General features: G+C 44.4%; 48 non-coding genes across 48 annotated transcripts; 5 read left to right on the top strand and 43 right to left on the bottom strand.

Annotated features, from left to right (window-relative positions):
• Window positions 1–461: 461 nt before the first annotated feature.
• TRNAA-UGC (transfer RNA alanine (anticodon UGC)) lies at window positions 462–533 on the bottom strand. Its single transcript has one exon. It is a non-coding gene; the product is annotated as a tRNA-Ala (tRNA).
• Window positions 534–962: 429 nt separating this feature from the next.
• Window positions 963–1,034, bottom strand: TRNAA-CGC (transfer RNA alanine (anticodon CGC)). The gene has a single exon. It is a non-coding gene; the product is annotated as a tRNA-Ala (tRNA).
• A 129-nt stretch (window positions 1,035–1,163) lies between these two features.
• TRNAY-GUA (transfer RNA tyrosine (anticodon GUA)) lies at window positions 1,164–1,249 on the bottom strand. Its single transcript is given in 2 exon segments — window positions 1,164–1,199; window positions 1,213–1,249. It is a non-coding gene; the product is annotated as a tRNA-Tyr (tRNA).
• Window positions 1,250–2,017: 768 nt separating this feature from the next.
• On the bottom strand, window positions 2,018–2,089 carry TRNAA-UGC (transfer RNA alanine (anticodon UGC)). The gene has a single exon. It is a non-coding gene; the product is annotated as a tRNA-Ala (tRNA).
• A 429-nt stretch (window positions 2,090–2,518) lies between these two features.
• On the bottom strand, window positions 2,519–2,590 carry TRNAA-CGC (transfer RNA alanine (anticodon CGC)). The gene has a single exon. It is a non-coding gene; the product is annotated as a tRNA-Ala (tRNA).
• Window positions 2,591–2,719: 129 nt separating this feature from the next.
• Window positions 2,720–2,805, bottom strand: TRNAY-GUA (transfer RNA tyrosine (anticodon GUA)). The gene is given in 2 exon segments: window positions 2,720–2,755; window positions 2,769–2,805. It is a non-coding gene; the product is annotated as a tRNA-Tyr (tRNA).
• A 768-nt stretch (window positions 2,806–3,573) lies between these two features.
• On the bottom strand, window positions 3,574–3,645 carry TRNAA-UGC (transfer RNA alanine (anticodon UGC)). Its single transcript has one exon. It is a non-coding gene; the product is annotated as a tRNA-Ala (tRNA).
• Window positions 3,646–4,074: 429 nt separating this feature from the next.
• Window positions 4,075–4,146, bottom strand: TRNAA-CGC (transfer RNA alanine (anticodon CGC)). The gene has a single exon. It is a non-coding gene; the product is annotated as a tRNA-Ala (tRNA).
• Window positions 4,147–4,275: 129 nt separating this feature from the next.
• On the bottom strand, window positions 4,276–4,361 carry TRNAY-GUA (transfer RNA tyrosine (anticodon GUA)). Its single transcript is given in 2 exon segments — window positions 4,276–4,311; window positions 4,325–4,361. It is a non-coding gene; the product is annotated as a tRNA-Tyr (tRNA).
• A 768-nt stretch (window positions 4,362–5,129) lies between these two features.
• TRNAA-UGC (transfer RNA alanine (anticodon UGC)) lies at window positions 5,130–5,201 on the bottom strand. The gene has a single exon. It is a non-coding gene; the product is annotated as a tRNA-Ala (tRNA).
• A 429-nt stretch (window positions 5,202–5,630) lies between these two features.
• TRNAA-CGC (transfer RNA alanine (anticodon CGC)) lies at window positions 5,631–5,702 on the bottom strand. The gene has a single exon. It is a non-coding gene; the product is annotated as a tRNA-Ala (tRNA).
• Window positions 5,703–5,831: 129 nt separating this feature from the next.
• Window positions 5,832–5,917, bottom strand: TRNAY-GUA (transfer RNA tyrosine (anticodon GUA)). Its single transcript is given in 2 exon segments — window positions 5,832–5,867; window positions 5,881–5,917. It is a non-coding gene; the product is annotated as a tRNA-Tyr (tRNA).
• Window positions 5,918–6,685: 768 nt separating this feature from the next.
• On the bottom strand, window positions 6,686–6,757 carry TRNAA-UGC (transfer RNA alanine (anticodon UGC)). The gene has a single exon. It is a non-coding gene; the product is annotated as a tRNA-Ala (tRNA).
• A 429-nt stretch (window positions 6,758–7,186) lies between these two features.
• On the bottom strand, window positions 7,187–7,258 carry TRNAA-CGC (transfer RNA alanine (anticodon CGC)). Its single transcript has one exon. It is a non-coding gene; the product is annotated as a tRNA-Ala (tRNA).
• Window positions 7,259–7,387: 129 nt separating this feature from the next.
• TRNAY-GUA (transfer RNA tyrosine (anticodon GUA)) lies at window positions 7,388–7,473 on the bottom strand. The gene is given in 2 exon segments: window positions 7,388–7,423; window positions 7,437–7,473. It is a non-coding gene; the product is annotated as a tRNA-Tyr (tRNA).
• A 768-nt stretch (window positions 7,474–8,241) lies between these two features.
• On the bottom strand, window positions 8,242–8,313 carry TRNAA-UGC (transfer RNA alanine (anticodon UGC)). The gene has a single exon. It is a non-coding gene; the product is annotated as a tRNA-Ala (tRNA).
• Window positions 8,314–8,742: 429 nt separating this feature from the next.
• TRNAA-CGC (transfer RNA alanine (anticodon CGC)) lies at window positions 8,743–8,814 on the bottom strand. The gene has a single exon. It is a non-coding gene; the product is annotated as a tRNA-Ala (tRNA).
• A 129-nt stretch (window positions 8,815–8,943) lies between these two features.
• Window positions 8,944–9,029, bottom strand: TRNAY-GUA (transfer RNA tyrosine (anticodon GUA)). The gene is given in 2 exon segments: window positions 8,944–8,979; window positions 8,993–9,029. It is a non-coding gene; the product is annotated as a tRNA-Tyr (tRNA).
• A 768-nt stretch (window positions 9,030–9,797) lies between these two features.
• On the bottom strand, window positions 9,798–9,869 carry TRNAA-UGC (transfer RNA alanine (anticodon UGC)). Its single transcript has one exon. It is a non-coding gene; the product is annotated as a tRNA-Ala (tRNA).
• A 429-nt stretch (window positions 9,870–10,298) lies between these two features.
• On the bottom strand, window positions 10,299–10,370 carry TRNAA-CGC (transfer RNA alanine (anticodon CGC)). Its single transcript has one exon. It is a non-coding gene; the product is annotated as a tRNA-Ala (tRNA).
• Window positions 10,371–10,499: 129 nt separating this feature from the next.
• TRNAY-GUA (transfer RNA tyrosine (anticodon GUA)) lies at window positions 10,500–10,585 on the bottom strand. The gene is given in 2 exon segments: window positions 10,500–10,535; window positions 10,549–10,585. It is a non-coding gene; the product is annotated as a tRNA-Tyr (tRNA).
• A 768-nt stretch (window positions 10,586–11,353) lies between these two features.
• TRNAA-UGC (transfer RNA alanine (anticodon UGC)) lies at window positions 11,354–11,425 on the bottom strand. The gene has a single exon. It is a non-coding gene; the product is annotated as a tRNA-Ala (tRNA).
• Window positions 11,426–11,582: 157 nt separating this feature from the next.
• Window positions 11,583–11,655, top strand: TRNAM-CAU (transfer RNA methionine (anticodon CAU)). Its single transcript has one exon. It is a non-coding gene; the product is annotated as a tRNA-Met (tRNA).
• Window positions 11,656–11,854: 199 nt separating this feature from the next.
• TRNAA-CGC (transfer RNA alanine (anticodon CGC)) lies at window positions 11,855–11,926 on the bottom strand. The gene has a single exon. It is a non-coding gene; the product is annotated as a tRNA-Ala (tRNA).
• A 129-nt stretch (window positions 11,927–12,055) lies between these two features.
• TRNAY-GUA (transfer RNA tyrosine (anticodon GUA)) lies at window positions 12,056–12,141 on the bottom strand. Its single transcript is given in 2 exon segments — window positions 12,056–12,091; window positions 12,105–12,141. It is a non-coding gene; the product is annotated as a tRNA-Tyr (tRNA).
• A 768-nt stretch (window positions 12,142–12,909) lies between these two features.
• Window positions 12,910–12,981, bottom strand: TRNAA-UGC (transfer RNA alanine (anticodon UGC)). The gene has a single exon. It is a non-coding gene; the product is annotated as a tRNA-Ala (tRNA).
• A 157-nt stretch (window positions 12,982–13,138) lies between these two features.
• On the top strand, window positions 13,139–13,211 carry TRNAM-CAU (transfer RNA methionine (anticodon CAU)). The gene has a single exon. It is a non-coding gene; the product is annotated as a tRNA-Met (tRNA).
• A 199-nt stretch (window positions 13,212–13,410) lies between these two features.
• Window positions 13,411–13,482, bottom strand: TRNAA-CGC (transfer RNA alanine (anticodon CGC)). The gene has a single exon. It is a non-coding gene; the product is annotated as a tRNA-Ala (tRNA).
• Window positions 13,483–13,611: 129 nt separating this feature from the next.
• On the bottom strand, window positions 13,612–13,697 carry TRNAY-GUA (transfer RNA tyrosine (anticodon GUA)). Its single transcript is given in 2 exon segments — window positions 13,612–13,647; window positions 13,661–13,697. It is a non-coding gene; the product is annotated as a tRNA-Tyr (tRNA).
• Window positions 13,698–14,465: 768 nt separating this feature from the next.
• Window positions 14,466–14,537, bottom strand: TRNAA-UGC (transfer RNA alanine (anticodon UGC)). Its single transcript has one exon. It is a non-coding gene; the product is annotated as a tRNA-Ala (tRNA).
• Window positions 14,538–14,966: 429 nt separating this feature from the next.
• TRNAA-CGC (transfer RNA alanine (anticodon CGC)) lies at window positions 14,967–15,038 on the bottom strand. The gene has a single exon. It is a non-coding gene; the product is annotated as a tRNA-Ala (tRNA).
• A 983-nt stretch (window positions 15,039–16,021) lies between these two features.
• On the bottom strand, window positions 16,022–16,093 carry TRNAA-UGC (transfer RNA alanine (anticodon UGC)). Its single transcript has one exon. It is a non-coding gene; the product is annotated as a tRNA-Ala (tRNA).
• Window positions 16,094–16,250: 157 nt separating this feature from the next.
• TRNAM-CAU (transfer RNA methionine (anticodon CAU)) lies at window positions 16,251–16,323 on the top strand. The gene has a single exon. It is a non-coding gene; the product is annotated as a tRNA-Met (tRNA).
• A 199-nt stretch (window positions 16,324–16,522) lies between these two features.
• TRNAA-CGC (transfer RNA alanine (anticodon CGC)) lies at window positions 16,523–16,594 on the bottom strand. Its single transcript has one exon. It is a non-coding gene; the product is annotated as a tRNA-Ala (tRNA).
• A 129-nt stretch (window positions 16,595–16,723) lies between these two features.
• On the bottom strand, window positions 16,724–16,809 carry TRNAY-GUA (transfer RNA tyrosine (anticodon GUA)). The gene is given in 2 exon segments: window positions 16,724–16,759; window positions 16,773–16,809. It is a non-coding gene; the product is annotated as a tRNA-Tyr (tRNA).
• A 768-nt stretch (window positions 16,810–17,577) lies between these two features.
• On the bottom strand, window positions 17,578–17,649 carry TRNAA-UGC (transfer RNA alanine (anticodon UGC)). The gene has a single exon. It is a non-coding gene; the product is annotated as a tRNA-Ala (tRNA).
• A 157-nt stretch (window positions 17,650–17,806) lies between these two features.
• TRNAM-CAU (transfer RNA methionine (anticodon CAU)) lies at window positions 17,807–17,879 on the top strand. The gene has a single exon. It is a non-coding gene; the product is annotated as a tRNA-Met (tRNA).
• A 199-nt stretch (window positions 17,880–18,078) lies between these two features.
• TRNAA-CGC (transfer RNA alanine (anticodon CGC)) lies at window positions 18,079–18,150 on the bottom strand. Its single transcript has one exon. It is a non-coding gene; the product is annotated as a tRNA-Ala (tRNA).
• A 129-nt stretch (window positions 18,151–18,279) lies between these two features.
• On the bottom strand, window positions 18,280–18,365 carry TRNAY-GUA (transfer RNA tyrosine (anticodon GUA)). The gene is given in 2 exon segments: window positions 18,280–18,315; window positions 18,329–18,365. It is a non-coding gene; the product is annotated as a tRNA-Tyr (tRNA).
• Window positions 18,366–19,133: 768 nt separating this feature from the next.
• TRNAA-UGC (transfer RNA alanine (anticodon UGC)) lies at window positions 19,134–19,205 on the bottom strand. Its single transcript has one exon. It is a non-coding gene; the product is annotated as a tRNA-Ala (tRNA).
• A 429-nt stretch (window positions 19,206–19,634) lies between these two features.
• On the bottom strand, window positions 19,635–19,706 carry TRNAA-CGC (transfer RNA alanine (anticodon CGC)). The gene has a single exon. It is a non-coding gene; the product is annotated as a tRNA-Ala (tRNA).
• Window positions 19,707–20,689: 983 nt separating this feature from the next.
• TRNAA-UGC (transfer RNA alanine (anticodon UGC)) lies at window positions 20,690–20,761 on the bottom strand. Its single transcript has one exon. It is a non-coding gene; the product is annotated as a tRNA-Ala (tRNA).
• A 157-nt stretch (window positions 20,762–20,918) lies between these two features.
• TRNAM-CAU (transfer RNA methionine (anticodon CAU)) lies at window positions 20,919–20,991 on the top strand. Its single transcript has one exon. It is a non-coding gene; the product is annotated as a tRNA-Met (tRNA).
• Window positions 20,992–21,190: 199 nt separating this feature from the next.
• Window positions 21,191–21,262, bottom strand: TRNAA-CGC (transfer RNA alanine (anticodon CGC)). The gene has a single exon. It is a non-coding gene; the product is annotated as a tRNA-Ala (tRNA).
• A 129-nt stretch (window positions 21,263–21,391) lies between these two features.
• TRNAY-GUA (transfer RNA tyrosine (anticodon GUA)) lies at window positions 21,392–21,477 on the bottom strand. The gene is given in 2 exon segments: window positions 21,392–21,427; window positions 21,441–21,477. It is a non-coding gene; the product is annotated as a tRNA-Tyr (tRNA).
• A 768-nt stretch (window positions 21,478–22,245) lies between these two features.
• On the bottom strand, window positions 22,246–22,317 carry TRNAA-UGC (transfer RNA alanine (anticodon UGC)). The gene has a single exon. It is a non-coding gene; the product is annotated as a tRNA-Ala (tRNA).
• Window positions 22,318–22,746: 429 nt separating this feature from the next.
• Window positions 22,747–22,818, bottom strand: TRNAA-CGC (transfer RNA alanine (anticodon CGC)). Its single transcript has one exon. It is a non-coding gene; the product is annotated as a tRNA-Ala (tRNA).
• Window positions 22,819–22,947: 129 nt separating this feature from the next.
• TRNAY-GUA (transfer RNA tyrosine (anticodon GUA)) lies at window positions 22,948–23,033 on the bottom strand. Its single transcript is given in 2 exon segments — window positions 22,948–22,983; window positions 22,997–23,033. It is a non-coding gene; the product is annotated as a tRNA-Tyr (tRNA).
• Between the last annotated feature and the right edge of the window lie 131 nt (window positions 23,034–23,164).

Raw genomic sequence — 23,164 nt, forward strand, 5'->3', positions numbered from 1 at the left:
ACCATGAAAGAAATGACAGAAAGTTATGGGAGTCATTACTACGCACCCAGCATCAAGAACGTGCATTTTGGATGCATTTTCAAAAGGAAAGAGAACGGAAAAATCTGTAGATTGAAGGTGATTGAGATAAACAAAATATTCCGTTTTTCTAAAAGCTACTGTAAAGAGTCTCTGGTTTAGAAGAAGAACCCTTACCAATGATCAAGAGAGATGCGACAGATTTCTATCATCAAAGCATTATGGTTGTCAAGATGAATCATCACTTTGATGTCTTCAACAAGTAGGATTCTTTTGATCTATAATCATCAAAAATGAGATAGCCCCATTTCATGGGATTTTTCAAGGCAAACGTCTGACAGATTAAGCGGGGTCCTCATCCCGGTTGGAGGACATATCTCTTCCTTCATCATGATGCCAGCCTAGCTTTCGGCCCAAAATCCAAGGTAAGCATGGCAAAAGTCTGGAGATGCCGGGGATTGAACCCGGGGCCTCATACATGCAAAGCATGCGCTCTACCACTGAGCTACATCCCCACTTCTGCAAGGTTTTACTGTATGATTGGAAACCCTGCATTGAACCGACGGCCACATCACCCCATTCGACTCTGCAGTATACAATGTCAGTCAGGAAAATCCTTCAGCCTTGTACCTGGATGATCTTCATGGTCTTATGTACAGATGCCTATATACAGTCTTCTTAGCGCAGTAGGCAGCGCGTCAGTCTCATAATCTGAAGGTCCTGAGTTCGATCCTCAGAGAGGGCATTTATTTCCTTCTTTTGGAATGCAAAATTCTCCGATTTTCTTGAAATGCGCAAACTATGCCTAGTTCAAAGATTTTTCCAAAGCAAATGTCTGACTATTTAAGTGGGGCTCTCACCCCAACTGCATGACAAACTTCTTCTTTCTGCATGATGGCAGGCTAGCCTTCTGGAAAAAAGCCAAGATAAGGAACAGAGGCTCCTGGAGATGCCGGGGATTGAACCCGGGACCTCATACATGCGAAGCATGCGCTCTACCACTGAGCTACATCCCCACTTTTGCCCTCGAGCTGTTTGATGGATGCAAGGAATCCCTGAAACCCAGGGACTGCAAAGTCTCGATCATAATCAATGGAAGGTATTGTTTGAATAAAAGTGAAATATATGGAAATCGAAGCAAAAAATCCTTCGAGCCGGATTTGAACCAGCGACCTAAGGATGTCTGACTTTATGCTACAGTCCTCCGCTCTACCAACTGAGCTATCGAAGGAGTGGCTGAAGTATCTTTCAGCGCTGTAATTATCTCTCGCTCAAGAAAGGTTGTGGGGGTGGGGATCAGGAGCAGATCGATGAAAATCATGAACATTACCTGCAGCTCCCTCTCAAAGTCACCAGTTCTTAGAGCACACTGTAAGGTACATCTTATCACCCCAAAGGAGGATTTCAGACCAAAGTTCATGTTCTGTCTTGGCTTGGGGATAAGCAGGGGTGCTCCAAATTTCAATTTTACAGAAAGGAAAGGAACTTTGATACAAAGACCTTGGGCAGCATTGGTGGCAAATGGATGGCTGCGCGGAACCATGAAAGAAATGACAGAAAGTTATGGGAGTCATTACTACGCACCCAGCATCAAGAACGTGCATTTTGGATGCATTTTCAAAAGGAAAGAGAACGGAAAAATCTGTAGATTGAAGGTGATTGAGATAAACAAAATATTCCGTTTTTCTAAAAGCTACTGTAAAGAGTCTCTGGTTTAGAAGAAGAACCCTTACCAATGATCAAGAGAGATGCGACAGATTTCTATCATCAAAGCATTATGGTTGTCAAGATGAATCATCACTTTGATGTCTTCAACAAGTAGGATTCTTTTGATCTATAATCATCAAAAATGAGATAGCCCCATTTCATGGGATTTTTCAAGGCAAACGTCTGACAGATTAAGCGGGGTCCTCATCCCGGTTGGAGGACATATCTCTTCCTTCATCATGATGCCAGCCTAGCTTTCGGCCCAAAATCCAAGGTAAGCATGGCAAAAGTCTGGAGATGCCGGGGATTGAACCCGGGGCCTCATACATGCAAAGCATGCGCTCTACCACTGAGCTACATCCCCACTTCTGCAAGGTTTGACTGTATGATTGGAAACCCTGCATTGAACCGACGGCCACATCACCCCATTCGACTCTGCAGTATACAATGTCAGTCAGGAAAATCCTTCAGCCTTGTACCTGGATGATCTTCATGGTCTTATGTACAGATGCCTATATACAGTCTTCTTAGCGCAGTAGGCAGCGCGTCAGTCTCATAATCTGAAGGTCCTGAGTTCGATCCTCAGAGAGGGCATTTATTTCCTTCTTTTGGAATGCAAAATTCTCCGATTTTCTTGAAATGCGCCAACTATGCCTAGTTCAAAGATTTTTCCAAAGCAAATGTCTGACTATTTAAGTGGGGCTCTCACCCCAACTGCATGACAAACTTCTTCTTTCTGCATGATGGCAGGCTAGCCTTCTGGAAAAAAGCCAAGATAAGGAACAGAGGCTCCTGGAGATGCCGGGGATTGAACCCGGGACCTCATACATGCGAAGCATGCGCTCTACCACTGAGCTACATCCCCACTTTTGCACTCGAGCTGTTTGATGGATGCAAGGAATCCCTGAAACCCAGGGACTGCAAAGTCTCGATCATAATCAATGGAAGGTATTGTTTGAATAAAAGTGAAATATATGGAAATCGAAGCACAAAATCCTTCGAGCCGGATTTGAACCAGCGACCTAAGGATGTCTGACTTTATGCTACAGTCCTCCGCTCTACCAACTGAGCTATCGAAGGAGTGGCTGAAGTATCTTTCAGCGCTGTAATTATCTCTCGCTCAAGAAAGGTTGTGGGGGTGGGGATCAGGAGCAGATCGATGAAAATCATGAACATTACCTGCAGCTCCCTCTCAAAGTCACCAGTTCTTAGAGCACACTGTAAGGTACGTCTTATCACCCCAAAGGAGGATTTCAGACCAAAGTTCATGTTCTGTCTTGGCTTGGGGATAAGCAGGGGTGCTCCAAATTTCAATTTTACAGAAAGGAAAGGAACTTTGATACAAAGACCTTGGGCAGCATTGGTGGCAAATGGATGGCTGCGCGGAACCATGAAAGAAATGACAGAAAGTTATGGGAGTCATTACTACGCACCCAGCATCAAGAACGTGCATTTTGGATGCATTTTCAAAAGGAAAGAGAACGGAAAAATCTGTAGATTGAAGGTGATTGAGATAAACAAAATATTCCGTTTTTCTAAAAGCTACTGTAAAGAGTCTCTGGTTTAGAAGAAGAACCCTTACCAATGATCAAGAGAGATGCGACAGATTTCTATCATCAAAGCATTATGGTTGTCAAGATGAATCATCACTTTGATGTCTTCAACAAGTAGGATTCTTTTGATCTATAATCATCAAAAATGAGATAGCCCCATTTCATGGGATTTTTCAAGGCAAACGTCTGACAGATTAAGCGGGGTCCTCATCCCGGTTGGAGGACATATCTCTTCCTTCATCATGATGCCAGCCTAGCTTTCGGCCCAAAATCCAAGGTAAGCATGGCAAAAGTCTGGAGATGCCGGGGATTGAACCCGGGGCCTCATACATGCAAAGCATGCGCTCTACCACTGAGCTACATCCCCACTTCTGCAAGGTTTTACTGTATGATTGGAAACCCTGCATTGAACCGACGGCCACATCACCCCATTCGACTCTGCAGTATACAATGTCAGTCAGGAAAATCCTTCAGCCTTGTACCTGGATGATCTTCATGGTCTTATGTACAGATGCCTATATACAGTCTTCTTAGCGCAGTAGGCAGCGCGTCAGTCTCATAATCTGAAGGTCCTGAGTTCGATCCTCAGAGAGGGCATTTATTTCCTTCTTTTGGAATGCAAAATTCTCCGATTTTCTTGAAATGCGCAAACTATGCCTAGTTCAAAGATTTTTCCAAAGCAAATGTCTGACTATTTAAGTGGGGCTCTCACCCCAACTGCATGACAAACTTCTTCTTTCTGCATGATGGCAGGCTAGCCTTCTGGAAAAAAGCCAAGATAAGGAACAGAGGCTCCTGGAGATGCCGGGGATTGAACCCGGGACCTCATACATGCGAAGCATGCGCTCTACCACTGAGCTACATCCCCACTTTTGCCCTCGAGCTGTTTGATGGATGCAAGGAATCCCTGAAACCCAGGGACTGCAAAGTCTCGATCATAATCAATGGAAGGTATTGTTTGAATAAAAGTGAAATATATGGAAATCGAAGCAAAAAATCCTTCGAGCCGGATTTGAACCAGCGACCTAAGGATGTCTGACTTTATGCTACAGTCCTCCGCTCTACCAACTGAGCTATCGAAGGAGTGGCTGAAGTATCTTTCAGCGCTGTAATTATCTCTCGCTCAAGAAAGGTTGTGGGGGTGGGGATCAGGAGCAGATCGATGAAAATCATGAACATTACCTGCAGCTCCCTCTCAAAGTCACCAGTTCTTAGAGCACACTGTAAGGTACATCTTATCACCCCAAAGGAGGATTTCAGACCAAAGTTCATGTTCTGTCTTGGCTTGGGGATAAGCAGGGGTGCTCCAAATTTCAATTTTACAGAAAGGAAAGGAACTTTGATACAAAGACCTTGGGCAGCATTGGTGGCAAATGGATGGCTGCGCGGAACCATGAAAGAAATGACAGAAAGTTATGGGAGTCATTACTACGCACCCAGCATCAAGAACGTGCATTTTGGATGCATTTTCAAAAGGAAAGAGAACGGAAAAATCTGTAGATTGAAGGTGATTGAGATAAACAAAATATTCCGTTTTTCTAAAAGCTACTGTAAAGAGTCTCTGGTTTAGAAGAAGAACCCTTACCAATGATCAAGAGAGATGCGACAGATTTCTATCATCAAAGCATTATGGTTGTCAAGATGAATCATCACTTTGATGTCTTCAACAAGTAGGATTCTTTTGATCTATAATCATCAAAAATGAGATAGCCCCATTTCATGGGATTTTTCAAGGCAAACGTCTGACAGATTAAGCGGGGTCCTCATCCCGGTTGGAGGACATATCTCTTCCTTCATCATGATGCCAGCCTAGCTTTCGGCCCAAAATCCAAGGTAAGCATGGCAAAAGTCTGGAGATGCCGGGGATTGAACCCGGGGCCTCATACATGCAAAGCATGCGCTCTACCACTGAGCTACATCCCCACTTCTGCAAGGTTTGACTGTATGATTGGAAACCCTGCATTGAACCGACGGCCACATCACCCCATTCGACTCTGCAGTATACAATGTCAGTCAGGAAAATCCTTCAGCCTTGTACCTGGATGATCTTCATGGTCTTATGTACAGATGCCTATATACAGTCTTCTTAGCGCAGTAGGCAGCGCGTCAGTCTCATAATCTGAAGGTCCTGAGTTCGATCCTCAGAGAGGGCATTTATTTCCTTCTTTTGGAATGCAAAATTCTCCGATTTTCTTGAAATGCGCCAACTATGCCTAGTTCAAAGATTTTTCCAAAGCAAATGTCTGACTATTTAAGTGGGGCTCTCACCCCAACTGCATGACAAACTTCTTCTTTCTGCATGATGGCAGGCTAGCCTTCTGGAAAAAAGCCAAGATAAGGAACAGAGGCTCCTGGAGATGCCGGGGATTGAACCCGGGACCTCATACATGCGAAGCATGCGCTCTACCACTGAGCTACATCCCCACTTTTGCACTCGAGCTGTTTGATGGATGCAAGGAATCCCTGAAACCCAGGGACTGCAAAGTCTCGATCATAATCAATGGAAGGTATTGTTTGAATAAAAGTGAAATATATGGAAATCGAAGCAAAAAATCCTTCGAGCCGGATTTGAACCAGCGACCTAAGGATGTCTGACTTTATGCTACAGTCCTCCGCTCTACCAACTGAGCTATCGAAGGAGTGGCTGAAGTATCTTTCAGCGCTGTAATTATCTCTCGCTCAAGAAAGGTTGTGGGGGTGGGGATCAGGAGCAGATCGATGAAAATCATGAACATTACCTGCAGCTCCCTCTCAAAGTCACCAGTTCTTAGAGCACACTGTAAGGTACGTCTTATCACCCCAAAGGAGGATTTCAGACCAAAGTTCATGTTCTGTCTTGGCTTGGGGATAAGCAGGGGTGCTCCAAATTTCAATTTTACAGAAAGGAAAGGAACTTTGATACAAAGACCTTGGGCAGCATTGGTGGCAAATGGATGGCTGCGCGGAACCATGAAAGAAATGACAGAAAGTTATGGGAGTCATTACTACGCACCCAGCATCAAGAACGTGCATTTTGGATGCATTTTCAAAAGGAAAGAGAACGGAAAAATCTGTAGATTGAAGGTGATTGAGATAAACAAAATATTCCGTTTTTCTAAAAGCTACTGTAAAGAGTCTCTGGTTTAGAAGAAGAACCCTTACCAATGATCAAGAGAGATGCGACAGATTTCTATCATCAAAGCATTATGGTTGTCAAGATGAATCATCACTTTGATGTCTTCAACAAGTAGGATTCTTTTGATCTATAATCATCAAAAATGAGATAGCCCCATTTCATGGGATTTTTCAAGGCAAACGTCTGACAGATTAAGCGGGGTCCTCATCCCGGTTGGAGGACATATCTCTTCCTTCATCATGATGCCAGCCTAGCTTTCGGCCCAAAATCCAAGGTAAGCATGGCAAAAGTCTGGAGATGCCGGGGATTGAACCCGGGGCCTCATACATGCAAAGCATGCGCTCTACCACTGAGCTACATCCCCACTTCTGCAAGGTTTGACTGTATGATTGGAAACCCTGCATTGAACCGACGGCCACATCACCCCATTCGACTCTGCAGTATACAATGTCAGTCAGGAAAATCCTTCAGCCTTGTACCTGGATGATCTTCATGGTCTTATGTACAGATGCCTATATACAGTCTTCTTAGCGCAGTAGGCAGCGCGTCAGTCTCATAATCTGAAGGTCCTGAGTTCGATCCTCAGAGAGGGCATTTATTTCCTTCTTTTGGAATGCAAAATTCTCCGATTTTCTTGAAATGCGCAAACTATGCCTAGTTCAAAGATTTTTCCAAAGCAAATGTCTGACTATTTAAGTGGGGCTCTCACCCCAACTGCATGACAAACTTCTTCTTTCTGCATGATGGCAGGCTAGCCTTCTGGAAAAAAGCCAAGATAAGGAACAGAGGCTCCTGGAGATGCCGGGGATTGAACCCGGGACCTCATACATGCGAAGCATGCGCTCTACCACTGAGCTACATCCCCACTTTTGCCCTCGAGCTGTTTGATGGATGCAAGGAATCCCTGAAACCCAGGGACTGCAAAGTCTCGATCATAATCAATGGAAGGTATTGTTTGAATAAAAGTGAAATATATGGAAATCGAAGCAAAAAATCCTTCGAGCCGGATTTGAACCAGCGACCTAAGGATGTCTGACTTTATGCTACAGTCCTCCGCTCTACCAACTGAGCTATCGAAGGAGTGGCTGAAGTATCTTTCAGCGCTGTAATTATCTCTCGCTCAAGAAAGGTTGTGGGGGTGGGGATCAGGAGCAGATCGATGAAAATCATGAACATTACCTGCAGCTCCCTCTCAAAGTCACCAGTTCTTAGAGCACACTGTAAGGTACATCTTATCACCCCAAAGGAGGATTTCAGACCAAAGTTCATGTTCTGTCTTGGCTTGGGGATAAGCAGGGGTGCTCCAAATTTCAATTTTACAGAAAGGAAAGGAACTTTGATACAAAGACCTTGGGCAGCATTGGTGGCAAATGGATGGCTGCGCGGAACCATGAAAGAAATGACAGAAAGTTATGGGAGTCATTACTACGCACCCAGCATCAAGAACGTGCATTTTGGATGCATTTTCAAAAGGAAAGAGAACGGAAAAATCTGTAGATTGAAGGTGATTGAGATAAACAAAATATTCCGTTTTTCTAAAAGCTACTGTAAAGAGTCTCTGGTTTAGAAGAAGAACCCTTACCAATGATCAAGAGAGATGCGACAGATTTCTATCATCAAAGCATTATGGTTGTCAAGATGAATCATCACTTTGATGTCTTCAACAAGTAGGATTCTTTTGATCTATAATCATCAAAAATGAGATAGCCCCATTTCATGGGATTTTTCAAGGCAAACGTCTGACAGATTAAGCGGGGTCCTCATCCCGGTTGGAGGACATATCTCTTCCTTCATCATGATGCCAGCCTAGCTTTCGGCCCAAAATCCAAGGTAAGCATGGCAAAAGTCTGGAGATGCCGGGGATTGAACCCGGGGCCTCATACATGCAAAGCATGCGCTCTACCACTGAGCTACATCCCCACTTCTGCAAGGTTTGACTGTATGATTGGAAACCCTGCATTGAACCGACGGCCACATCACCCCATTCGACTCTGCAGTATACAATGTCAGTCAGGAAAATCCTTCAGCCTTGTACCTGGATGATCTTCATGGTCTTATGTACAGATGCCTATATACAGTCTTCTTAGCGCAGTAGGCAGCGCGTCAGTCTCATAATCTGAAGGTCCTGAGTTCGATCCTCAGAGAGGGCATTTATTTCCTTCTTTTGGAATGCAAAATTCTCCGATTTTCTTGAAATGCGCCAACTATGCCTAGTTCAAAGATTTTTCCAAAGCAAATGTCTGACTATTTAAGTGGGGCTCTCACCCCAACTGCATGACAAACTTCTTCTTTCTGCATGATGGCAGGCTAGCCTTCTGGAAAAAAGCCAAGATAAGGAACAGAGGCTCCTGGAGATGCCGGGGATTGAACCCGGGACCTCATACATGCGAAGCATGCGCTCTACCACTGAGCTACATCCCCACTTTTGCACTCGAGCTGTTTGATGGATGCAAGGAATCCCTGAAACCCAGGGACTGCAAAGTCTCGATCATAATCAATGGAAGGTATTGTTTGAATAAAAGTGAAATATATGGAAATCGAAGCAAAAAATCCTTCGAGCCGGATTTGAACCAGCGACCTAAGGATGTCTGACTTTATGCTACAGTCCTCCGCTCTACCAACTGAGCTATCGAAGGAGTGGCTGAAGTATCTTTCAGCGCTGTAATTATCTCTCGCTCAAGAAAGGTTGTGGGGGTGGGGATCAGGAGCAGATCGATGAAAATCATGAACATTACCTGCAGCTCCCTCTCAAAGTCACCAGTTCTTAGAGCACACTGTAAGGTACGTCTTATCACCCCAAAGGAGGATTTCAGACCAAAGTTCATGTTCTGTCTTGGCTTGGGGATAAGCAGGGGTGCTCCAAATTTCAATTTTACAGAAAGGAAAGGAACTTTGATACAAAGACCTTGGGCAGCATTGGTGGCAAATGGATGGCTGCGCGGAACCATGAAAGAAATGACAGAAAGTTATGGGAGTCATTACTACGCACCCAGCATCAAGAACGTGCATTTTGGATGCATTTTCAAAAGGAAAGAGAACGGAAAAATCTGTAGATTGAAGGTGATTGAGATAAACAAAATATTCCGTTTTTCTAAAAGCTACTGTAAAGAGTCTCTGGTTTAGAAGAAGAACCCTTACCAATGATCAAGAGAGATGCGACAGATTTCTATCATCAAAGCATTATGGTTGTCAAGATGAATCATCACTTTGATGTCTTCAACAAGTAGGATTCTTTTGATCTATAATCATCAAAAATGAGATAGCCCCATTTCATGGGATTTTTCAAGGCAAACGTCTGACAGATTAAGCGGGGTCCTCATCCCGGTTGGAGGACATATCTCTTCCTTCATCATGATGCCAGCCTAGCTTTCGGCCCAAAATCCAAGGTAAGCATGGCAAAAGTCTGGAGATGCCGGGGATTGAACCCGGGGCCTCATACATGCAAAGCATGCGCTCTACCACTGAGCTACATCCCCACTTCTGCAAGGTTTTACTGTATGATTGGAAACCCTGCATTGAACCGACGGCCACATCACCCCATTCGACTCTGCAGTATACAATGTCAGTCAGGAAAATCCTTCAGCCTTGTACCTGGATGATCTTCATGGTCTTATGTACAGATGCCTATATACAGTCTTCTTAGCGCAGTAGGCAGCGCGTCAGTCTCATAATCTGAAGGTCCTGAGTTCGATCCTCAGAGAGGGCATTTATTTCCTTCTTTTGGAATGCAAAATTCTCCGATTTTCTTGAAATGCGCAAACTATGCCTAGTTCAAAGATTTTTCCAAAGCAAATGTCTGACTATTTAAGTGGGGCTCTCACCCCAACTGCATGACAAACTTCTTCTTTCTGCATGATGGCAGGCTAGCCTTCTGGAAAAAAGCCAAGATAAGGAACAGAGGCTCCTGGAGATGCCGGGGATTGAACCCGGGACCTCATACATGCGAAGCATGCGCTCTACCACTGAGCTACATCCCCACTTTTGCCCTCGAGCTGTTTGATGGATGCAAGGAATCCCTGAAACCCAGGGACTGCAAAGTCTCGATCATAATCAATGGAAGGTATTGTTTGAATAAAAGTGAAATATATGGAAATCGAAGCAAAAAATCCTTCGAGCCGGATTTGAACCAGCGACCTAAGGATGTCTGACTTTATGCTACAGTCCTCCGCTCTACCAACTGAGCTATCGAAGGAGTGGCTGAAGTATCTTTCAGCGCTGTAATTATCTCTCGCTCAAGAAAGGTTGTGGGGGTGGGGATCAGGAGCAGATCGATGAAAATCATGAACATTACCTGCAGCTCCCTCTCAAAGTCACCAGTTCTTAGAGCACACTGTAAGGTACATCTTATCACCCCAAAGGAGGATTTCAGACCAAAGTTCATGTTCTGTCTTGGCTTGGGGATAAGCAGGGGTGCTCCAAATTTCAATTTTACAGAAAGGAAAGGAACTTTGATACAAAGACCTTGGGCAGCATTGGTGGCAAATGGATGGCTGCGCGGAACCATGAAAGAAATGACAGAAAGTTATGGGAGTCATTACTACGCACCCAGCATCAAGAACGTGCATTTTGGATGCATTTTCAAAAGGAAAGAGAACGGAAAAATCTGTAGATTGAAGGTGATTGAGATAAACAAAATATTCCGTTTTTCTAAAAGCTACTGTAAAGAGTCTCTGGTTTAGAAGAAGAACCCTTACCAATGATCAAGAGAGATGCGACAGATTTCTATCATCAAAGCATTATGGTTGTCAAGATGAATCATCACTTTGATGTCTTCAACAAGTAGGATTCTTTTGATCTATAATCATCAAAAATGAGATAGCCCCATTTCATGGGATTTTTCAAGGCAAACGTCTGACAGATTAAGCGGGGTCCTCATCCCGGTTGGAGGACATATCTCTTCCTTCATCATGATGCCAGCCTAGCTTTCGGCCCAAAATCCAAGGTAAGCATGGCAAAAGTCTGGAGATGCCGGGGATTGAACCCGGGGCCTCATACATGCAAAGCATGCGCTCTACCACTGAGCTACATCCCCACTTCTGCAAGGTTTGACTGTATGATTGGAAACCCTGCATTGAACCGACGGCCACATCACCCCATTCGACTCTGCAGTATACAATGTCAGTCAGGAAAATCCTTCAGCCTTGTACCTGGATGATCTTCATGGTCTTATGTACAGATGCCTATATACAGCCTTCTTAGCGCAGTAGGCAGCGCGTCAGTCTCATAATCTGAAGGTCCTGAGTTCGATCCTCAGAGAGGGCATTTATTTCCTTCTTTTGGAATGCAAAATTCTCCGATTTTCTTGAAATGCGCAAACTATGCCTAGTTCAAAGATTTTTCCAAAGCAAATGTCTGACTATTTAAGTGGGGCTCTCACCCCAACTGCATGACAAACTTCTTCTTTCTGCATGATGGCAGGCTAGCCTTCTGGAAAAAAGCCAAGATAAGGAACAGAGGCTCCTGGAGATGCCGGGGATTGAACCCGGGACCTCATACATGCGAAGCATGCGCTCTACCACTGAGCTACATCCCCACTTTTGCCCTCGAGCTGTTTGATGGATGCAAGGAATCCCTGAAACCCAGGGACTGCAAAGTCTCGATCATAATCAATGGAAGGTATTGTTTGAATAAAAGTGAAATATATGGAAATCGAAGCAAAAAATCCTTCGAGCCGGATTTGAACCAGCGACCTAAGGATGTCTGACTTTATGCTACAGTCCTCCGCTCTACCAACTGAGCTATCGAAGGAGTGGCTGAAGTATCTTTCAGCGCTGTAATTATCTCTCGCTCAAGAAAGGTTGTGGGGGTGGGGATCAGGAGCAGATCGATGAAAATCATGAACATTACCTGCAGCTCCCTCTCAAAGTCACCAGTTCTTAGAGCACACTGTAAGGTACATCTTATCACCCCAAAGGAGGATTTCAGACCAAAGTTCATGTTCTGTCTTGGCTTGGGGATAAGCAGGGGTGCTCCAAATTTCAATTTTACAGAAAGGAAAGGAACTTTGATACAAAGACCTTGGGCAGCATTGGTGGCAAATGGATGGCTGCGCGGAACCATGAAAGAAATGACAGAAAGTTATGGGAGTCATTACTACGCACCCAGCATCAAGAACGTGCATTTTGGATGCATTTTCAAAAGGAAAGAGAACGGAAAAATCTGTAGATTGAAGGTGATTGAGATAAACAAAATATTCCGTTTTTCTAAAAGCTACTGTAAAGAGTCTCTGGTTTAGAAGAAGAACCCTTACCAATGATCAAGAGAGATGCGACAGATTTCTATCATCAAAGCATTATGGTTGTCAAGATGAATCATCACTTTGATGTCTTCAACAAGTAGGATTCTTTTGATCTATAATCATCAAAAATGAGATAGCCCCATTTCATGGGATTTTTCAAGGCAAACGTCTGACAGATTAAGCGGGGTCCTCATCCCGGTTGGAGGACATATCTCTTCCTTCATCATGATGCCAGCCTAGCTTTCGGCCCAAAATCCAAGGTAAGCATGGCAAAAGTCTGGAGATGCCGGGGATTGAACCCGGGGCCTCATACATGCAAAGCATGCGCTCTACCACTGAGCTACATCCCCACTTCTGCAAGGTTTGACTGTATGATTGGAAACCCTGCATTGAACCGACGGCCACATCACCCCATTCGACTCTGCAGTATACAATGTCAGTCAGGAAAATCCTTCAGCCTTGTACCTGGATGATCTTCATGGTCTTATGTACAGATGCCTATATACAGCCTTCTTAGCGCAGTAGGCAGCGCGTCAGTCTCATAATCTGAAGGTCCTGAGTTCGATCCTCAGAGAGGGCATTTATTTCCTTCTTTTGGAATGCAAAATTCTCCGATTTTCTTGAAATGCGCAAACTATGCCTAGTTCAAAGATTTTTCCAAAGCAAATGTCTGACTATTTAAGTGGGGCTCTCACCCCAACTGCATGACAAACTTCTTCTTTCTGCATGATGGCAGGCTAGCCTTCTGGAAAAAAGCCAAGATAAGGAACAGAGGCTCCTGGAGATGCCGGGGATTGAACCCGGGACCTCATACATGCGAAGCATGCGCTCTACCACTGAGCTACATCCCCACTTTTGCCCTCGAGCTGTTTGATGGATGCAAGGAATCCCTGAAACCCAGGGACTGCAAAGTCTCGATCATAATCAATGGAAGGTATTGTTTGAATAAAAGTGAAATATATGGAAATCGAAGCAAAAAATCCTTCGAGCCGGATTTGAACCAGCGACCTAAGGATGTCTGACTTTATGCTACAGTCCTCCGCTCTACCAACTGAGCTATCGAAGGAGTGGCTGAAGTATCTTTCAGCGCTGTAATTATCTCTCGCTCAAGAAAGGTTGTGGGGGTGGGGATCAGGAGCAGATCGATGAAAATCATGAACATTACCTGCAGCTCCCTCTCAAAGTCACCAGTTCTTAGAGCACACTGTAAGGTACATCTTATCACCCCAAAGGAGGATTTCAGACCAAAGTTCATGTTCTGTCTTGGCTTGGGGATAAGCAGGGGTGCTCCAAATTTCAATTTTACAGAAAGGAAAGGAACTTTGATACAAAGACCTTGGGCAGCATTGGTGGCAAATGGATGGCTGCGCGGAACCATGAAAGAAATGACAGAAAGTTATGGGAGTCATTACTACGCACCCAGCATCAAGAAAGTGCATTTTGGATGCATTTTCAAAAGGAAAGAGAACGGAAAAATCTGTAGATTGAAGGTGATTGAGATAAACAAAATATTCCGTTTTTCTAAAAGCTACTGTAAAGAGTCTCTGGTTTAGAAGAAGAACCCTTACCAATGATCAAGAGAGATGCGACAGATTTCTATCATCAAAGCATTATGGTTGTCAAGATGAATCATCACTTTGATGTCTTCAACAAGTAGGATTCTTTTGATCTATAATCATCAAAAATGAGATAGCCCCATTTCATGGGATTTTTCAAGGCAAACGTCTGACAGATTAAGCGGGGTCCTCATCCCGGTTGGAGGACATATCTCTTCCTTCATCATGATGCCAGCCTAGCTTTCGGCCCAAAATCCAAGGTAAGCATGGCAAAAGTCTGGAGATGCCGGGGATTGAACCCGGGGCCTCATACATGCAAAGCATGCGCTCTACCACTGAGCTACATCCCCACTTCTGCAAGGTTTGACTGTATGATTGGAAACCCTGCATTGAACCGACGGCCACATCACCCCATTTGACTCTGCAGTATACAATGTCAGTCAGGAAAATCCTTCAGCCTTGTACCTGGATGATCTTCATGGTCTTATGTACAGATGCCTATATACAGCCTTCTTAGCGCAGTAGGCAGCGTGTCAGTCTCATAATCTGAAGGTCCTGAGTTCGATCCTCAGAGAGGGCATTTATTTCCTTCTTTTGGAATGCAAAATTCTCCGATTTTCTTGAAATGCGCAAACTATGCCTAGTTCAAAGATTTTTCCAAAGCAAATGTCTGACTATTTAAGTGGGGCTCTCACCCCAACTGCATGACAAACTTCTTCTTTCTGCATGATGGCAGGCTAGCCTTCTGGAAAAAAGCCAAGATAAGGAACAGAGGCTCCTGGAGATGCCGGGGATTGAACCCGGGACCTCATACATGCGAAGCATGCGCTCTACCACTGAGCTACATCCCCACTTTTGCACTCGAGCTGTTTGATGGATGCAAGGAATTCCTGAAACCCAGGGACTGCAAAGTCTCGATCATAATCAATGGAAGGTATTGTTTGAATAAAAGTGAAAGATATGGAAATCGAAGCAAAAAATCCTTCGAGCCGGATTTGAACCAGCAACCTAAGGATGTCTGACTTTATGCTACAGTCCTCCGCTCTACCAACTGAGCTATCGAAGGAGTGGCTGAAGTATCTTTCAGCGCTGTAATTATCTCTCGCTCAAGAAAGGTTGTGGGGGTGGGGATCAGGAGCAGATCGATGAAAATCATGAACATTACCTGCAGCTCCCTCTCAAAGTCACCAGTTCTTAGAGCACACTGTAAGGTACGTCTTATCACCCCAAAGGAGGATTTCAGACCAAAGTTCATGTTCTGTCTTGGCTTGGGGATAAGCAGGGGTGCTCCAAATTTCAATTTTACAGAAAGGAAAGGAACTTTGATACAAAGACCTTGGGCAGCATTGGTGGCAAATGGATGGCTGCGCGGAACCATGAAAGAAATGACAGAAAGTTATGGGAGTCATTACTACGCACCCAGCATCAAGAACGTGCATTTTGGATGCATTTTCAAAAGGAAAGAGAACGGAAAAATCTGTAGATTGAAGGTGATTGAGATAAACAAAATATTCCGTTTTTCTAAAAGCTACTGTAAAGAGTCTCTGGTTTAGAAGAAGAACCCTTACCAATGATCAAGAGAGATGCGACAGATTTCTATCATCAAAGCATTATGGTTGTCAAGATGAATCATCACTTTGATGTCTTCAACAAGTAGGATTCTTTTGATCTATAATCATCAAAAATGAGATAGCCCCATTTCAAGGGATTTTTCAAGGCAAACGTCTGACAGATTAAGCGGGGTCCTCATCCCGGTTGGAGGACATATCTCTTCCTTCATCATGATGCCAGCCTAGCTTTCGGCCCAAAATCCAAGGTAAGCATGGCAAAAGTCTGGAGATGCCGGGGATTGAACCCGGGGCCTCATACATGCAAAGCATGCGCTCTACCACTGAGCTACATCCCCACTTCTGCAAGGTTTGACTGTATGATTGGAAACCCTGCATTGAACCGACGGCCACATCACCCCATTCGACTCTGCAGTATACAATGTCAGTCAGGAAAATCCTTCAGCCTTGTACCTGGATGATCTTCATGGTCTTATGTACAGATGCCTATATACAGCCTTCTTAGCGCAGTAGGCAGCGCGTCAGTCTCATAATCTGAAGGTCCTGAGTTCGATCCTCAGAGAGGGCATTTATTTCCTTCTTTTGGAATGCAAAATTCTCCGATTTTCTTGAAATGCGCAAACTATGCCTAGTTCAAAGATTTTTCCAAAGCAAATGTCTGACTATTTAAGTGGGGCTCTCACCCCAACTGCATGACAAACTTCTTCTTTCTGCATGATGGCAGGCTAGCCTTCTGGAAAAAAGCCAAGATAAGGAACAGAGGCTCCTGGAGATGCCGGGGATTGAACCCGGGACCTCATACATGCGAAGCATGCGCTCTACCACTGAGCTACATCCCCACTTTTGCACTCGAGCTGTTTGATGGATGCAAGGAATCCCTGAAACCCAGGGACTGCAAAGTCTCGATCATAATCAATGGAAGGTATTGTTTGAATAAAAGTGAAAGATATGGAAATCGAAGCAAAAAATCCTTCGAGCCGGATTTGAACCAGCGACCTAAGGATGTCTGACTTTATGCTACAGTCCTCCGCTCTACCAACTGAGCTATCGAAGGAGTGGCTGAAGTATCTTTCAGCGCTGTAATTATCTCTCGCTCAAGAAAGGTTGTGGGGGTGGGGATCAGGAGCAGATCGATGAAAATCATGAACATTACCTGCAGCTCCCTCTCAAAGTCACCAGTTCTTAGAGCACACTGTAAGGTACGTCTTATCACCCCAAAGGAGGATTTCAGACCAAAGTTCATGTTCTGTCTTGGCTTGGGGATAAGCAGGGGTGCTCCAAATTTCAATTTTACAGAAAGGAAAGGAACTTTGATACAAAGACCTTGGGCAGCATTGGTGGCAAATGGATGGCTGCGCGGAACCATGAAAGAAATGACAGAAAGTTATGGGAGTCATTACTACGCACCCAGCATCAAGAACGTGCATTTTGGATGCATTTTCAAAAGGAAAGAGAACGGAAAAATCTGTAGATTGAAGGTGATTGAGATAAACAAAATATTCCGTTTTTCTAAAAGCTACTGTAAAGAGTCTCTGGTTTAGAAGAAGAACCCTTACCAATGATCAAGAGAGATGCGACAGATTTCTATCATCAAAGCATTATGGTTGTCAAGATGAATCATCACTTTGATGTCTTCAACAAGTAGGATTCTTTTGATCTATAATCATCAAAAATGAGATAGCCCCATTTCATGGGATTTTTCAAGGCAAACGTCTGACAGATTAAGCGGGGTCCTCATCCCGGTTGGAGGACATATCTCTTCCTTCATCATGATGCCAGCCTAGCTTTCGGCCCAAAATCCAAGGTAAGCATGGCAAAAGTCTGGAGATGCCGGGGATTGAACCCGGGGCCTCATACATGCAAAGCATGCGCTCTACCACTGAGCTACATCCCCACTTCTGCAAGGTTTGACTGTATGATTGGAAACCCTGCATTGAACCGACGGCCACATCACCCCATTCGACTCTGCAGTATACAATGTCAGTCAGGAAAATCCTTCAGCCTTGTACCTGGATGATCTTCATGGTCTTATGTACAGATGCCTATATACAGCCTTCTTAGCGCAGTAGGCAGCGCGTCAGTCTCATAATCTGAAGGTCCTGAGTTCGATCCTCAGAGAGGGCATTTATTTCCTTCTTTTGGAATGCAAAATTCTCCGATTTTCTTGAAATGCGCAAACTATGCCTAGTTCAAAGATTTTTCCAAAGCAAATGTCTGACTATTTAAGTGGGGCTCTCACCCCAACTGCATGACAAACTTCTTCTTTCTGCATGATGGCAGGCTAGCCTTCTGGAAAAAAGCCAAGATAAGGAACAGAGGCTCCTGGAGATGCCGGGGATTGAACCCGGGACCTCATACATGCGAAGCATGCGCTCTACCACTGAGCTACATCCCCACTTTTGCCCTCGAGCTGTTTGATGGATGCAAGGAATCCCTGAAACCCAGGGACTGCAAAGTCTCGATCATAATCAATGGAAGGTATTGTTTGAATAAAAGTGAAATATATGGAAATCGAAGCAAAAAATCCTTCGAGCCGGATTTGAACCAGCGACCTAAGGATGTCTGACTTTATGCTACAGTCCTCCGCTCTACCAACTGAGCTATCGAAGGAGTGGCTGAAGTATCTTTCAGCGCTGTAATTATCTCTCGCTCAAGAAAGGTTGTGGGGGTGGGGATCAGGAGCAGATCGATGAAAATCATGAACATTACCTGCAGCTCCCTCTCAAAGTCACCAGTTCTTAGAGCACACTGTAAGGTACATCTTATCACCCCAAAGGAGGATTTCAGACCAAAGTTCATGTTCTGTCTTGGCTTGGGGATAAGCAGGGGTGCTCCAAATTTCAATTTTACAGAAAGGAAAGGAACTTTGATACAAAGACCTTGGGCAGCATTGGTGGCAAATGGATGGCTGCGCGGAACCATGAAAGAAATGACAGAAAGTTATGGGAGTCATTACTACGCACCCAGCATCAAGAAAGTGCATTTTGGATGCATTTTCAAAAGGAAAGAGAACGGAAAAATCTGTAGATTGAAGGTGATTGAGATAAACAAAATATTCCGTTTTTCTAAAAGCTACTGTAAAGAGTCTCTGGTTTAGAAGAAGAACCCTTACCAATGATCAAGAGAGATGCGACAGATTTCTATCATCAAAGCATTATGGTTGTCAAGATGAATCATCACTTTGATGTCTTCAACAAGTAGGATTCTTTTGATCTATAATCATCAAAAATGAGATAGCCCCATTTCATGGGATTTTTCAAGGCAAACGTCTGACAGATTAAGCGGGGTCCTCATCCCGGTTGGAGGACATATCTCTTCCTTCATCATGATGCCAGCCTAGCTTTCGGCCCAAAATCCAAGGTAAGCATGGCAAAAGTCTGGAGATGCCGGGGATTGAACCCGGGGCCTCATACATGCAAAGCATGCGCTCTACCACTGAGCTACATCCCCACTTCTGCAAGGTTTGACTGTATGATTGGAAACCCTGCATTGAACCGACGGCCACATCACCCCATTTGACTCTGCAGTATACAATGTCAGTCAGGAAAATCCTTCAGCCTTGTACCTGGATGATCTTCATGGTCTTATGTACAGATGCCTATATACAGCCTTCTTAGCGCAGTAGGCAGCGTGTCAGTCTCATAATCTGAAGGTCCTGAGTTCGATCCTCAGAGAGGGCATTTATTTCCTTCTTTTGGAATGCAAAATTCTCCGATTTTCTTGAAATGCGCAAACTATGCCTAGTTCAAAGATTTTTCCAAAGCAAATGTCTGACTATTTAAGTGGGGCTCTCACCCCAACTGCATGACAAACTTCTTCTTTCTGCATGATGGCAGGCTAGCCTTCTGGAAAAAAGCCAAGATAAGGAACAGAGGCTCCTGGAGATGCCGGGGATTGAACCCGGGACCTCATACATGCGAAGCATGCGCTCTACCACTGAGCTACATCCCCACTTTTGCACTCGAGCTGTTTGATGGATGCAAGGAATCCCTGAAACCCAGGGACTGCAAAGTCTCGATCATAATCAATGGAAGGTATTGTTTGAATAAAAGTGAAAGATATGGAAATCGAAGCAAAAAATCCTTCGAGCCGGATTTGAACCAGCAACCTAAGGATGTCTGACTTTATGCTACAGTCCTCCGCTCTACCAACTGAGCTATCGAAGGAGTGGCTGAAGTATCTTTCAGCGCTGTAATTATCTCTCGCTCAAGAAAGGTTGTGGGGGTGGGGATCAGGAGCAGATCGATGAAAATCATGAACATTACCTGCAGCTCCCTCTCAAAGTCACCAGTTCTTAGAGCACACTGTAAGGTACGTCTTATCACCCCAAAGGAGGATTTCAGACCAAAGTTCATGTTCTGTCTTGGCTTGGGGATAAGCAGGGGTGCTCCAAATTTCAATTTTACAGAAAGGAAAGGAACTTTGATACAAAGACCTTGGGCAGCATTGGTGGCAAATGGATGGCTGCGCGGAACCATGAAAGAAATGACAGAAAGTTATGGGAGTCATTACTACGCACCCAGCATCAAGAACGTGCATTTTGGATGCATTTTCAAAAGGAAAGAGAACGGAAAAATCTGTAGATTGAAGGTGATTGAGATAAACAAAATATTCCGTTTTTCTAAAAGCTACTGTAAAGAGTCTCTGGTTTAGAAGAAGAACCCTTACCAATGATCAAGAGAGATGCGACAGATTTCTATCATCAAAGCATTATGGTTGTCAAGATGAATCATCACTTTGATGTCTTCAACAAGTAGGATTCTTTTGATCTATAATCATCAAAAATGAGATAGCCCCATTTCAAGGGATTTTTCAAGGCAAACGTCTGACAGATTAAGCGGGGTCCTCATCCCGGTTGGAGGACATATCTCTTCCTTCATCATGATGCCAGCCTAGCTTTCGGCCCAAAATCCAAGGTAAGCATGGCAAAAGTCTGGAGATGCCGGGGATTGAACCCGGGGCCTCATACATGCAAAGCATGCGCTCTACCACTGAGCTACATCCCCACTTCTGCAAGGTTTGACTGTATGATTGGAAACCCTGCATTGAACCGACGGCCACATCACCCCATTCGACTCTGCAGTATACAATGTCAGTCAGGAAAATCCTTCAGCCTTGTACCTGGATGATCTTCATGGTCTTATGTACAGATGCCTATATACAGCCTTCTTAGCGCAGTAGGCAGCGCGTCAGTCTCATAATCTGAAGGTCCTGAGTTCGATCCTCAGAGAGGGCATTTATTTCCTTCTTTTGGAATGCAAAATTCTCCGATTTTCTTGAAATGCGCAAACTATGCCTAGTTCAAAGATTTTTCCAAAGCAAATGTCTGACTATTTAAGTGGGGCTCTCACCCCAACTGCATGACAAACTTCTTCTTTCTGCATGATGGCAGGCTAGCCTTCTGGAAAAAAGCCAAGATAAGGAACAGAGGCTCCTGGAGATGCCGGGGATTGAACCCGGGACCTCATACATGCGAAGCATGCGCTCTACCACTGAGCTACATCCCCACTTTTGCACTCGAGCTGTTTGATGGATGCAAGGAATCCCTGAAACCCAGGGACTGCAAAGTCTCGATCATAATCAATGGAAGGTATTGTTTGAATAAAAGTGAAAGATATGGAAATCGAAGCAAAAAATCCTTCGAGCCGGATTTGAACCAGCGACCTAAGGATGTCTGACTTTATGCTACAGTCCTCCGCTCTACCAACTGAGCTATCGAAGGAGTGGCTGAAGTATCTTTCAGCGCTGTAATTATCTCTCGCTCAAGAAAGGTTGTGGGGGTGGGGATCAGGAGCAGATCGATGAAAATCATGAACATTACCTGCAGCTCCCTCTCAAAGTCACCAGTTCTTAGAGCACACTGTAAGGTACGTCTTATCACCCCAAAGGAGGATTTCAGACCAAAGTTCATGTTCTGTCTTGGCTTGGGGATAAGCAGGGGTGCTCCAAATTTCAATTTTACAGAAAGGAAAGGAACTTTGATACAAAGACCTTGGGCAGCATTGGTGGCAAATGGATGGCTGCGCGGAACCATGAAAGAAATGACAGAAAGTTATGGGAGTCATTACTACGCACCCAGCATCAAGAACGTGCATTTTGGATGCATTTTCAAAAGGAAAGAGAACGGAAAAATCTGTAGATTGAAGGTGATTGAGATAAACAAAATATTCCGTTTTTCTAAAAGCTACTGTAAAGAGTCTCTGGTTTAGAAGAAGAACCCTTACCAATGATCAAGAGAGATGCGACAGATTTCTATCATCAAAGCATTATGGTTGTCAAGATGAATCATCACTTTGATGTCTTCAACAAGTAGGATTCTTTTGATCTATAATCATCAAAAATGAGATAGCCCCATTTCATGGGATTTTTCAAGGCAAACGTCTGACAGATTAAGCGGGGTCCTCATCCCGGTTGGAGGACATATCTCTTCCTTCATCATGATGCCAGCCTAGCTTTCGGCCCAAAATCCAAGGTAAGCATGGCAAAAGTCTGGAGATGCCGGGGATTGAACCCGGGGCCTCATACATGCAAAGCATGCGCTCTACCACTGAGCTACATCCCCACTTCTGCAAGGTTTTACTGTATGATTGGAAACCCTGCATTGAACCGACGGCCACATCACCCCATTCGACTCTGCAGTATACAATGTCAGTCAGGAAAATCCTTCAGCCTTGTACCTGGATGATCTTCATGGTCTTATGTACAGATGCCTATATACAGTCTTCTTAGCGCAGTAGGCAGCGCGTCAGTCTCATAATCTGAAGGTCCTGAGTTCGATCCTCAGAGAGGGCATTTATTTCCTTCTTTTGGAATGCAAAATTCTCCGATTTTCTTGAAATGCGCAAACTATGCCTAGTTCAAAGATTTTTCCAAAGCAAATGTCTGACTATTTAAGTGGGGCTCTCACCCCAACTGCATGACAAACTTCTTCTTTCTGCATGATGGCAGGCTAGCCTTCTGGAAAAAAGCCAAGATAAGGAACAGAGGCTCCTGGAGATGCCGGGGATTGAACCCGGGACCTCATACATGCGAAGCATGCGCTCTACCACTGAGCTACATCCCCACTTTTGCCCTCGAGCTGTTTGATGGATGCAAGGAATCCCTGAAACCCAGGGACTGCAAAGTCTCGATCATAATCAATGGAAGGTATTGTTTGAATAAAAGTGAAATATATGGAAATCGAAGCAAAAAATCCTTCGAGCCGGATTTGAACCAGCGACCTAAGGATGTCTGACTTTATGCTACAGTCCTCCGCTCTACCAACTGAGCTATCGAAGGAGTGGCTGAAGTATCTTTCAGCGCTGTAATTATCTCTCGCTCAAGAAAGGTTGTGGGGGTGGGGATCAGGAGCAGATCGATGAAAATCATGAACATTACCTGCAGCTCCCTCTCAAAGTCACCAGTTCTTA

The sequence above is a fragment of the Triturus cristatus genome, chromosome 4_1, assembly GCF_964204655.1.
Source record: "Triturus cristatus chromosome 4_1, aTriCri1.1, whole genome shotgun sequence".
NCBI lineage: Eukaryota > Metazoa > Chordata > Amphibia > Caudata > Salamandridae > Triturus > Triturus cristatus.